The 11,608-nt window shown below is 38.1% G+C and overlaps 1 pseudogene; it reads right to left on the bottom strand.

The window, feature by feature from the left end:
• Window positions 1-4,721: 4,721 nt before the first annotated feature.
• Window positions 4,722-5,552, bottom strand: LOC102511366 (annotated as a pseudogene).
• Between the last annotated feature and the right edge of the window lie 6,056 nt (window positions 5,553-11,608).

Genomic DNA, 11,608 nt, shown 5'->3' with positions numbered 1-11,608 from the left:
TCAGAATTGTCTAGGATGCTTGATTCAAATGTCAAGTCTCAGGCCCCCTACCTACTTACTCCCAGGGGATGGGCCTGAGAAGATGAATTTTTAAACACACCTCCCAGGTGACTGATATTTTGAGGACCACAGATATGGGGGATGATATATCTGCATATATAGATATGCAAGGATGAGCAGAAAATTATATTTACAGTTTTTAAAAATCAACTTTATTGAGGCATAGTTTAATACAATAAAATATGCCTATTTAAGATGTGCAGTTTGAAGGGCTTTGACAAATGTTTACATTTTTGTAACCATCATCACAATTCAGATAAAGAACTTTTTCCCTCATGCAGTCAATCCCCACCATTCACCCTCAGACCTACTGATCTGCTTTCTGGTACCACAAATTAGAGTTACCCTTTCTAGAGCTTCACATAAATAGAATTATGCAGTATGTCCTCTTTTGTGTCTGACTTCTTTGCTTAGCATGATGTTTTGTTTGTTTGAATTTTTACCCCTTTAATGGAGGGAATGAGGATTGAACCCAGGACTTTGTGCATGCCAAACACACACTCTACCGCTAAGCTATAACCCACACCCCATCTAGCATGATGTTTTTGAGATTCATTCATGTTGAATTTATCAGTGGTTTGCTCCTTTTTATTGCTGAGTGATAGCCCATTATGTGGATATCAAGACTTTGTTTATGCATTCACTTGATTTGGTTTGGGTTGTTTCCAAATTTGGGCTATTATGAATAAAATTGTTATAAACATTGTACAACCCATCCAAAGTTAGTTTTTGTGTATGGTATGAAGTAAGGATTAAAGGTATGTAGTTGTTCCAGCACCATTTATTGAAAAGACTCTCCTTTCCCCCATTCAAAGTCAACTGACCGTTTTTGTATGGAGTTCATTTCTAAACTTTATGTTCCGTTAACCTGCGTGGCTTACCCTTAAGCCAGTTTCCCACACTGCTGATTACTGTAGCTTTATAATAAAACCTAAAATCGGGTAGTATGAGTCCTCCAAATTCTATTATAGGTTCTTTGCATTTCCATGTAAATTTTAGAGTCAGTATATCAATTTCTACAAAAAGACTGCTGGGAGATTGATAGTGGTTATATTGAATGTGTAGATACATTTGGGGAAAATTGACATTTGACCTTACCAAGTCTTTTAGTCAGTAAATATGATATATCTATTTATTCCAGTCTTTTTAAATTTTAGGAATTCTTTGAAGGCTTTCAGTATGCAGATCTTGCATGTATTTTAATTTATTCCTAAATATTTCGTATTTTTGGCTACTATTATATCATTTTCCAGTCATTCTTTGCTGGTATGTAGTATATGAAAATACTATTGATTTTTGTTTATTAACCTTGTATCCTGCAACCTTGCTAAGCCCTTATTACCTCTAGTAGCTTTGTGATATATTCTTAAGGATTTTCTACATATAGGATCACATCAATGGTAAATAAGGATAGTTTTACTTCTTCCTTTCCAATCTGTTTATCTTCTTATTTCTCTCTTTTTGCTTTATTATAACGGGTAGAGTCCTCAGTAAAATATTAAATAAAACTGGTAAAGGCATTCTCTTAATCTTAGGGGAGAAAGCATTTGATCTTTCATCCTTCTGTGTGATGGTGTCTGTGGGATTTTTGTAACATGTTACATAACCACAGTATAATTATCTGAGCCAAGAAATTGACATAGATCCAATACTATTAGTGAATCTGCATACCTTGTTCAGACTTCACCAATCTGATGTTTTTTTCTGTCCTAAATACAATCCAGGACCCTACTTTGCATTTCATGGTCCTGTTCCCTTAGTCTCCCCCAATTTGAGGCAGCTCGTGACTTTGGCACTTCTGTAAAGTGTTATTTTGCACAGTATTTCCTTAATTTGGCTTTGTCTGATATTTTCTCATGATTAGGTTGAGGTGATGCAATTTTGCCAAGAACACTGCCGAAGTCAGTTGTGCCCTCTCAGTGCATTTTATCAGAAGGTACAGGATGTCAATGTATCTTATTGTATTGTTACTTTCAGCATTTCCTTAAGTGTTTTCTGCCAGGTTTGTTGACTGTAAAGTTACCATTTCTCTTTTACAATTAAGTATCTTCTGGGGACATATTTTGAGACTAGTCAAATATTTCCTTTTTGTCATACTTTTTGCCCACTGATTTTGGCATCAATTGAGGAGTTTTGCCAGCAATAATTAGTACCATGGTGTTCCCCAAATGGTGATTTTCTATCTTCATTTCTTCTACATGTATAAATTGGAATTTTACTAAAAGGAAGAACTCTCTCTTCTTCATTATTCACTATTTATAACAGTGTGGACTCACGGATGTTTATTTTAGCCTGTGGGTTATACTCCATTAGTATTGTTACATTTCCTTGTTCAGATCATCCCTGACCTGGCCCTTGGGGGCTCCTTTAAGTTGGCTGCTGACATGCTCCCATTATACATGTGACTTGGATTTTTTTTTTCCCCGTTAACTGATTTTCCCCCTAGTTCTAGGTAGCACTTTCTTTCTTCTTCATATACCCAATTACTTTAACTGTGCATCGCATTTTAAATCTTACGTTTGTAAGTTTAAGTCTTATATTAGAAGTGCTGTATTTTGTTGCGTTATTTTAAAGAGTGCTTGGATTTGTTTCGGTAGGCAGGTAAGATACTCATGGTTCATCTCAGTTCTTTTGAAACTTACTTTCTAAGTTTTAAAGAGCAGGTCTAGACTATCCTATCCTCTAGGGTTATTTCAGCCATACTATTAAGGCATGGCACTTAGGTGATTTATATTAAATCCCCTATGTATGCAACAGAGTTTCTCCACCCTGGCTTATAGGAGATAAAATGATTCCCTGCTCCGTGTGAGCTCTGAGAATTGTTTGCTTAGAGCTCCCTGGAAAATTTCCTTTCCCTGTAGTTCCTGTCCAGGCTCATCGAGTTTTTCTGTCTGCATGCTTAGATTTATATTCAGCCAAAGATTCAGACCCCTCTTGCAGATTTTTGGAGCTCTTTCTCTGCACAGCTCCGTCCTCTCCAGGACTCTGCCTTGTAAATTCTGCTTCAGCCTCTCCGTGTAGTAAAAGCTCATCATAGTATTAATTTGCATTTCTTGGATGGCTACTGATGTTGGACATCTTTTCACGTGCTTATCATCTTTATGTGCCCTTCGCTGCAACATTTCTTCATGTCTTTTGTCCATTTTCTAATTGGAATATTTGGATTTTTTATTGTTGAATTTTGAGCATTCTTTATATATTCTAGAGATGAGACCTTTGTCAGATGCGATTTGCAAAAATCTCAGTCTCTAGCTTGCCTTTCCATCCTCTTAAGGTCTTTTACAGAGCAAAAGTTTTTCATTTTGATGAAGTCCTATTTATCAGTTTTTTTTCTTGTATGGATTGCCATGTCTAAGGACTCTTGGTGTCATGTCTAAGAACTCTTCACAAAGCCCTAAGTGCAGAAGATTTTCTCCTGCTTTCTTCTAGAAGTCTTATAGTTTTACATTTTAAATCTATGACCCATTTTGAGTTAATTTTCATGTAAGGTGTGAAGTTTAGGTCAAGGTTCATTTTTTCCCCTAGGGATGTAACTGATCGCTCATGAATGTCTTTTTTGCAGTTGGTTTGTTTGTGTTGAGATCTGAACAAGAAGCCATTCTAATTGGTCCTAAAGCACAGTAGTGGAGGAAATTGCTCCCACTGGGCAAAACTTCACCCAGTGCAACTGGCCATTCATTTGCCTGAAATTGGACATGACCAGAGGGATTGGTCTACCCTGGTTCATGGACAGTGGCTATGGTTTGGCTGGCTGGTCAGGGACTTGGAAGGGACACAATTAAATGGTCACAATGGGAAGGTTCAGGGGAAGAGGTGTGTGAGTAGATCTCTTTGGCCAAAGAATGGGAAGATCTGTCCCAGTAGTCACCTAAGAGTGATTATAGCAGATTTTGATAGTCAGGAGAGTAAAATGATCTACTCCCTGGATGGCAGTTAGCTTCTTTCCCTAGCAACGTCTGTCCTTGCCTGAGAGCCTGAGTGTCAAAGTGGCCAGGGAAGCAGTGATGGAGCCTGTGCGTAGGCTCAACGACATGGATGTCCACTTCCTGCAGCCTCTCTGTCGACAGTCCCTGCTAAATGGCCAACCTGCCAACAGCAGAGGCCAACACTGAGAACCCCTACCACAGCACCATTCTTGGGGAGAATCTAGTGAGCCACCTTCAGCCTGTAAGGGGCAGTATTTTGATCTCACTGACATAGACACCTACTCTTGATGTGGATTTGCTTTTCCTGCCTGTAGTATTTTTTTTTTTCCAAAACTAGCATCCATGCACTGACAGAATACCTTATTCACAAAGCTGTTATTCCACTTTGCATTACATCTGACCAAGGAACTCATTTTACAGCAAATGAAGTAGAGCAGTGAGCTCGGGCTCATGGAAATCACTGGCTGCCACATTGCCTTGGTTACCGTAACTTCCTAGGAAGTCTTGAAATCAGGTAGTGTTTGATGTGCTCTTACTTTGTTCTCTTAAAAATTGTCCTGGCTGTTCTAAATTCTTTGCATTTCCGTGTAACTTTTAAAATAAGTTTGTCAATTTCTACCCAAAAGCCTGCTGGAATGTGAATGGGATCATTTTGATTCTGTAGGTGAATTCTGAGAAAACTGACATCTTAACAATATTGAGTCTTCAGCCCGTGCACGTGGCATATCCGTCTCTTTACTTAAGTCCCCCTGACTCTCTCTTAGCAGTGTTTTGCAGTTTTTTGGTACACAGGTCTTGTGTACCTGTTTTGTTAAATTCGTTCCTAATGATCGTGTGGTTTGTGATGCTGTTGCTCCTGGGACCTCGGGCTTGGCTTGCAGAAGGGCTCTGACTTGTACTTGGGCTGACACTGGGGCTGCCTCAGCTCCGACTCCTGCTAAGCCCGCCTGGCCGACTGCTGCTGTGTCCGGACTCTTTTGCTTGCTCCATCACGTTACTGTTCAGTTCCTTAGACATTTTTCCCTGAAGCTTCCTCTTCTTTTACAGATAACGTTACTTTCGCTGCCACCTTCTTCATAGTCTGGGTCAGAAGCAGCTTCACCAGTTCCTCTGATAAGTCAGGGCAAGGTCAGGAGGAGTGGCTTAACTGGGGTTTCGGCTGGAGATCATCCCTGTCAGTTTGCCCATGAAACTGCACTTTTCCAATCTGTGTGTCTAGTGGGTTAAGGATATGTATACTGTTATGTTTTGCTGCTTGATTCTTGGCTGTTCCTTGCTTCTCGGATATGCTTCTCATGATCCCTACAAGGATTTTTATCCACAGATTTTGTCTCTCCCCTTGAGCATGTAGTGTCATAAGTGGCTTTATAATCATGAAGGGTTTTTGTCTCTTGTGGGACTAGAATTACTCTTTTTGGAATGTCCTGTTCTTTTCTTAGGCAACTCTCTCTCCTCCCTTGGTGCATTTTTCTGTTCCCATGCAGAAGCTTTAGGGTCTTTTCCTCTAGGTACCTTTATTAGGCTGAGAAAGTCCCCTTCTGTTCCAGTGTTTTGCTGAGAGTGTTTTTAAATCACAAACAGTTGTTTAAGTTTTTTTTTGTGTATCTTGTGGTGATCATGATTTTTCTCTTTTATTCTGTTAATGTCATGAATTACACTGATTTTTTTCCCAAATGTTAAGCCAATTCTGCATCGCTGGGAAAAAGCCATGTAGTATCCCATGTAGAAGTATCCTTTTTATACTTTGCTGGATTCAATTTGCTAGTATTTTGTTAAGAATTTATGTTCATGAGAGATATTTGTAGTTTATTTTTCTTGTAATAACTTTGTTTTCCTTTTCAGGATAATGTTGGCATCGTAAAATGATGTGGGAAGTGCTCCCTTCACCTCTATTATGAAAATTTTAGTGTAAGATTGGTGCTATTTCTTCCTTAAATGTTTGATAAATTTCACCAGTGAAGCCATCTGGGCTATTATTTTCTTTTTTTTTTTCAAATAAATTGAATTTTTTTTATAAGTATAGTATATCATTTAGATGATCTCTTTTTTTATTGACGTAAAGTTGATTTACAATGTTGTGTTAGGTTCTGGTGTACAGCGTAGTGATTCAGTTTTATATATATATTTGTATTCTTTTTCATTGTAGGTTAGTACCAACTATTGAATGTAGTTCCCTGTGCTAGACAGTAGGACCTTGTTGTTTATTGTTTTATATATAGTAGTTTGTATCTGCTAATCCCAAACTCCCATTTTAGCCCTCTCCCCTCATTTGATAACTATAAATTTGTTTTCTATTTCTCTGAGTATGTTTCTGTTTTGTAAATAAGTTCATTTGTATCATTTTTATATTCCACATATAAGTGATATCATATGATGTTTGTCTTTCTCTGTCTGACTTACTTCACTTGGTATGATAATCTCTAGTTAATCCATGTTGCTGCAAATAGCATTATTTCATTCTTTTTTATGGCTGAGTAGTGTGTGTCTGTAATATATAAAACACAGCTTCTTTATCCCATCATCTGTCGATAGACACTTAGGTCGCTTTATGTCTTGGCTATTGTAAATAGTGCTGCTCTGAACATTGGGATTCGTGTATCTTTTCGAATTAGTGTTCTCTCCGGATATATGCCCAGGAGTGGGATTGCTGGATCATATGGTAAGTCTGTTTCTAGTTTTTAAAGGAGTCTCCATACTGTTTTCCATAATGGCTACACCAAATTACATTTCCCACCAGCAGTGTAGGAGGGTTTCCCTTTCTCGCACTCTCTCCAGCATTTATTGTTTGTGGACTTTAATGATGGCCATTTGGACTGGTGTGAGGTGATACCTCACTGCAGTTTTGATTTGCATTTCTCTGATAATTAGCATTAACGAGCATCTTTTCACGTGCCTGTTGATCATTAGATGATCTCTCTTATGTCAGTTTTTGTTATTTGCCCTTTTTAAGGATAGGTAATTTCATTATGTTAATGGGTTTTGGGGCATAAATTTGTTTATGTTATTCCTTTTTATTATGTTAATATTTGTAGGACTTGTAGTTATATCTTCTCTGTAACTTCTGACATGGGTAGTTTGTGCTTTTGCTTGGTAAGTTTAGAAGTTTATCAGTTTTATCACATTTTTTAAAGACAGCTTTTGGTTTAATTGGTTCATTGCTACTGTTTGTCCATTTTCTATTTCAGTATTCTTATTCTAGTCTTCATTTTCCACTTTATTTATTTTGGGTTGAAGCTGATCTTTTCTTTTTACTTTCTTAATATGGAAACTTAGGTGATTGCCTTTAGATCTTCCCTCTAAGCACTGCTTCACCTATTGGACAGTTTTTTTTTTTTTTTATCTTTGCAGTTCTAATCGTGTCTGTTGATGGAAGGGCACTGGGGATGTCAAAGCTCATGTGGCTGTAGCCCCATCCATTGTGCCTCCTCATCCGATTTTAAAAAGGTTTTTGTGTCCATAAATTTCTAGACTGTTTAAAACCAATGAAGTGGGGATTTTTAGGTAATTTCCTACTGATTCTACCAGCTGTATCCTTCTACATAGTAAGACCCAGAACAGTTGCCTGAATATTCTGGGGGAAGAAGGTCTTCGTTTCAGATTTTGTGTTCTCTCTCCTGCTCAGAAAACTTGTTGCTACAAAGGGCCTCTTGTGTAAGACTCCTTTTTTCTCTTCTGTTTTCCTTCATGTGAAATAGTTTATGCTAAAAATACTAGCAGATCCAAGTTTTTTTGGCATGTGTAAAGATAAACTGTCTCTTCGTATTTGGCGGGTTTGTTAGAGAAATGGGCTTCTGGATTTGGTTCTAGTTTAGCAGGATTAAGAAGTGGAAATATATTGGAATGGGGATAAAGGGCATTTTAAATGATATTGGAAATCCTGTTTGGTGAAATAAGAGTAAATTAGTTTTTGCTCCATTTTTCCCACATTCCATTTTAAGACAGGTGGCCTTTTAAAGACAGGTGTTTTTGTTGCAGTGAGCATTTGATACATTGGCCTTCTTGGGCTTTCTCAGCAGGGATACAGACCTAGCCAAGTGACCTGGGGTGTTTTCCCTGAGTCAGTTTAGCATTAAATTTGGTCTCAGATATGGAGAGGAAATGGATAATCTCATAGTCTACTGATGTCAGAGGCTTCCTTCTCACCCTTTCTCTCCATATTTTCAATTCATAAGTCTTTTTGAAAAACTTTTGGACTTCCATTTCCAGGATATAGAAATTTGTAAGAGACCACTTCTGACTCTCATTGTAACAATGTGAGTAAGTCGAATGCACTATAAAATCATAGTTGTTAAAAACCCTTTAGAATTTATTTTATATATATATTTTTTTTTTTTGCAGGTAGGGAGAGGTAATTAGGTTCATTTATTTATTTATTTTTCATTGGCGGTACTAGGGATTGAACCCAGGACCTTATGCATGCTAAGCACACACTCTACCACTGAGCTATACCCCGCCTCCCCTCTCCCTGCCCCACTGAGCTGGTTTTTAAGCCAGAATTTAAAATGAAATAAATTCCAGAGTGGAAAGAGCCCTTACTAGGAGAATGAGACATAAGGCTGCTTTCATCAAAGGGGTATGGTGGATAGGAGAGCAGACCCATGGTAGATGGGGTGGTTTTGAAGATGCATTGAGAAACTAGCTGAGCAGGCTGACATTTCCATGAGCTGGGATGACGTACTGTATGCAAAATGGCATCTACCTGCCAGTTCTTATCTGTAGGGCTTCACCCACTGCATGGCCCTGGCCTGATGAAGGTAAAGGACAGAGAATGAAGGTAGAGAGAGATTTCCCTTGGAGAACTCATTGCTTCTTTCTAAGTCTTCACTGAGTACACAGCAGCAGCAGGGACAGGAAGGAAGAGAACCCCACACACGTGCCCACCAGTTCTTTACCAATGAGCACACAGTCAAAGAAAACATGTAAAAATGCAGGAAGATGTGACCCATAATCAAGAGGGAAAAATAGCCATTAGAAGCAGAACCAGGAAGGACCCAGATGTTGGAATCAGGAGACAAAGAATTATAACTCTATTAAAGTGTTCAGTGGAAAAGATGGGCAAAATAAATGAAAGGATGGGAAATTTCCACAGAGAATCTGAAACTCTATAAAAGAATAAAATGGAAATTCTAGAACGGAAGTGGAAATTTTATTTAAAGGACTTAACATCAGACTAGATACAACAGAAGGAAAGATCAGGAACTTGAAGACAGGTTAATAAAATTTATCCAAACTAATGACTAAGGAGAGAAAAATTAAATTGAATTTAAATTAAATTTAAAAAATTACAACACAGTTTCAGAGAACTGTAGGACGATATAAAACACTACAGTATATACGTATTTAGAATCCTTGAAAGAGAGGAGAGGGAAAGTGGGGCAGAAGGGATATTTGAAGGGATTATGCTTGAGAATTTTCAAAAATTAATGAAGATACTAATATATTCACAGATCTTAGAAGTTCAGGAAAACCGAAGTAGAATAAATACAAAGAAAACCATACCAAGGCACATCACAGTCAAATTGTTGAAACCAAAGTTAAAGAGAGTATCTTAAGCACTGTCAGAGAAAAGGGACATGTACATTTAAGGATATAATAATAAGAAGAATGATGGCTGACTTCTAATAAAAAACAGCAGAATCCAGAAGACATTGGAATTGCTTCTTAAAATGCTAAAGGAAAGAAAAATCATTCAAAAATGAAAAAAAAATTAAAGACATTTTCCCACAGAAAAAAAAGCTGAGAGAACTTGGCTCTAGTAGGCTTTCATTACAAGAAATCATACAAGAGTTCTCAGGCTAAAGGGAAATGATATTTACAGGAAGTACAACTTCCCCTCATTATAATATAATTAGCATCTTTGCATATAATTATTTGTCTGGACTTCCGAATATTTCCTTAGAATTTATTCTCTAAAGTAGAATTACAAGGACAAAGAATATGGTTAGAAATGTTATTTTTTACAACAGGAACTACCAGTAATTGATCTATCTCTGTGCCTATTTTTCCCTGATACATTTAGGGCTCTTTTCAGTGTGAACTTACTGTGAGTGATGGGTTTAACGGAAGCTTATGACAGCAAATAAAGTACATCAGTCTTCTTTCCTTCACCACTTCTGAAAAGTCTTCTGCTGAAGAGGCAGGTACAGACAACTCTTCAGTTTAAGGGAGTGGTTCTCAATCCCCTTTGTGCATTACCATTGCCTGTTTCATAGGAATATTATTAATTCTTAAAATGTGAATTATTAAATGCTTTAATGTGAATTAATATGGATTCAGTTTAATATGAATCCTCAGGGATAGACATGGGCATCTATATATATATTTTTAGAAATTCTCAGCTAATTCCAATGGGTAGCCAGTCTCAAAGAACCACTGTTTTAAAATTTTAAAAAGTTCGACCAGTGTTTAGTAGACACATGAAATTTTAAGTGTTGACCTGTTAAGTACTTTTGACCTTTGCTTTCTTAGGACTTGGATTTGCTTCTGATCATGGTTATACTTCAGACTTCAGACTGAAAAAATACAAGATGATCAGTCACATTTGAGTTTCAGATAAACAGCCAATACTTTTTTTTAGAGAAAGTATGTCCCAAGTATTGCAGGTGGCATGTTTATTTAAAAAATTATTGGTTGTTTATCTGATATTCAAGTTTAACTGGGTATTTTCTGTTTTTATTTGCTAAATCTAGCTGCACTCATCATAGTGACACCTCAGGATGCATCTGGTTTTCTGTGGCATCCCCTGCTCGGGCCGAGAATTGCTGTTGGGACTGTTTTCCGCAGAGGGTTATAACAGACTTCAACCTCAGGCTCTCTCTGCCCGGGGCAGAAAACTGTGTTCAGCCTTCTAAATTGAGCCCACACTTTCAACACACTCCGTAAGATCTTGGTGGCCCCTTGGAATGTCCTAACATCTGTTGTGGGAAGCTTTTACTGGTACAGAGGAGGGTTCCTAATGGCTATAAAGTATGTAATCGCCTCGTTAGATGTGAATAGAGAAGGAATCTTCTAGCGTGTCTACCTGTCAGTGAGCAGAACATGTGCTGTGGAGCCCGTTAGCTGTGTGTAGACAAGGGCAATTTACACCCATTAAAGGAGTACAACAGGGCATATTGTTTTGTTTTGTTTTTTGAGTGTGTGTGTATGTGTGTGTGTTTAGAAAATGCAGCTTTTCTCAATAAAAAAATGTTAAAAAAAAAAAAAAAAAGAAAAGAAAATGCTGCTTTCCCCTTTAGTAGTCAGTCTCAGAGGGCATGAACCAGGTTATACAAGTTGCCTGGGGAGGGGGGTCTCCTGTGTGTAAAGGTATTTCACCCTCAAGTTCAGTGGCTCCCTGAACCTTGAAGTTAGGTGAGGTCAAATGACATGGCTCTGCTCACGGCATTCTGGTAGGAAAGGACCCCCCAGGATCCAAAAGAGACCAGCCAGAAAGGAAAAGGGAGTCTGAAAAACCTGTTGGATTCAGAGCCCCCCACCCCCAGCGTGACTTGAGGAACAATATCTAAGCACGTAGTTGAGAAGTAGGGAAGAAGTGAAGTCTCAGAGCCCCAGTGTGGGACCCCACTGTAGCTCAGACAGGAACCAACACACCACCTGAACCGACCTTGTGGGAGTGGCTTTCG

The sequence above is a fragment of the Camelus ferus genome, chromosome 11 (assembly GCF_009834535.1).
Source record: "Camelus ferus isolate YT-003-E chromosome 11, BCGSAC_Cfer_1.0, whole genome shotgun sequence".
Taxonomy (NCBI): Eukaryota; Metazoa; Chordata; class Mammalia; order Artiodactyla; family Camelidae; genus Camelus; species Camelus ferus.
Note: the sequence above shows the minus strand (reverse complement) of the source record. Positions and strands in the feature narration are given on the sequence as shown.